The sequence below is a fragment of the Echinops telfairi genome, unplaced genomic scaffold, assembly GCF_000313985.2.
Source record: "Echinops telfairi isolate 266 unplaced genomic scaffold, ASM31398v2 ScPeMD7_5;HRSCAF=22, whole genome shotgun sequence".
In the NCBI taxonomy this organism is placed as follows: Eukaryota; Metazoa; Chordata; class Mammalia; order Afrosoricida; family Tenrecidae; genus Echinops; species Echinops telfairi.
This window is the reverse complement of record NW_022103901.1, coordinates 36,637,890-36,639,805: the sequence shown is the minus strand read 5'-3', so window position 1 is coordinate 36,639,805 and position 1,916 is coordinate 36,637,890.

The following is a 1,916-nucleotide window of genomic DNA, read 5'->3' as shown; positions in this document are numbered from 1 at the left end:
GTCCTTCCTCAGTGGAGGTGCTGGTGGGTCTAAACCACTGGTCTTATGATTAGCAGTCCAGTGTTTACCACCCACACCACCAGAGCTTCCAACATCATGGCAGCCACCAAACCAGTTTCCATCAAGTCAGCTCTGACTCATGGTGTACCCATGTGTCTCAGAGTGGAACTGTGATCTCTAGGGTTGCCAGTGGTTGACTTTTAAAAGTAGATTGCCAGGTAATTCTTCTGATGTGCCTTGGGGTGCACTCAGCCCTCCAGATTTCCAGTTAGAAAGAGATCTCTTAGTCATTTGCATCACTCATAAACTCCATCACTCCCAACACACATACACACACTCTCTCTCTACAACTATAGCTCTCACTAGACTTGGGCTACTACTTTCTTCTCATGCCCTTTCAGATCTGAGAACGATGATGGCATTAACATGTGACTAGCTTCAGAGTACTTCAAGATTTCTTGTTGATTTCCCACACCTAATAGGGAGTCCCTTATGAAACTCTCTTTAATCATCTCTTTTCAATATGCCATCTGCTGTGTGCCAGGTGCCTGCTCAATGTCACTATGTGGTTAACATCTGCCACGTCTCTCAATTTTAGGAGGTATTCAAGACAAGCTTTTAAAATAACCCTTAGGGTTAGCGCAAAACCACTATGTCTTTGTTCTACTAAGACATTGATCGTCAGAATCAAGGTAGGAAGGATCATTGGTGTAACTCTCTCTTCACCCTCTCCCATATTTGTATTATATCCTAAATAACTAAGGTTGCCATGAGTTGGAATCAACTCAAGGGAAATTGATTCTGTTGAGAGCTCCCTAAAAGTGCTGAAATAGATCTTGGGAACAAATTAAGAATAAAAAGCATAAGTGTATAATTGTATATGTACATCTCACATACTTTGGACATTATCATGATGTCCCTGGAAGAGGACATCATACTTGATGAAGGAGAAGGGCATCAAAAAAGAGGAAGACTTCCAGGGAGAAAGATGACAGCAGTGGCTGAAGCAACAGACTCACACAGAACAAAAGACTGTGAGGATGGTACACGCATGGTGCTTAGTCTGTTGTGCATAGAGTCTCCTCTGTGAGTTGGAACTGACTCATGGCACCTCCAAACCACAGTCTACATGGATCTCTGGTGGAGTCGTGCATGCACTTTGGACTGTTTAACACAAGGTCAGCAGTTTGAAATCACCAGCCCCAACACAGGAGCAAGACAAGGTTTCCTACTTCCATAAAGAGTTACCGTCTCAGAAACCCACAGGGGCAGCTCCACCCTGTGCTGTGGGGTCACTATGAGCCAGCGTCCAGTGAGATAGTGATCTTTTCCAATGCTCTTCTTTCTGAAAATGTGTTTATTTCACCTTGAATTTTAAAGAATATTTCCTAAGAATTTGAATTGTCAGGTTTTTTCTGTTTCTTTAAATACTTGAAAAATGTTTCACAATCTTCTGCTCTACACTGTTTTTATAAAACATTGCTTTTCTCTGGCTGCTTTTAGGATTCACCTGTCATCTTTGTTTTTTCACTGTTTGGTTATGATATGCCTGGGAGGGGCAATATTCTTATCTTTATTCCCTATAGGTTTCACCAAACTTCTTTAATCTGAAATTTTTGGTCTTTCTCCAAATTTGAGGTGTGTGTAAAATTTTTAAAATTACCATACCCTTTTTCTTCCTACCTCTCCACCTGGAATACATATGTTTGATCTTTCTTTGAACCCTGTTCCAAAGATTTCAAAGCTCTGTTTTCAGTGAACCCTCGCCACTTCGCGCTTCGACTTCCGTGGCTTCACTCTATCGTGGTTTTTGCGTAACAGCACCCACTGCCTACACCCGCTCCTTCAGAGGAAAAAGGCGGCGACCCACCTGTAGAGTACATCCCTTAAGTCATTTCATAGGCTATTGATTACAG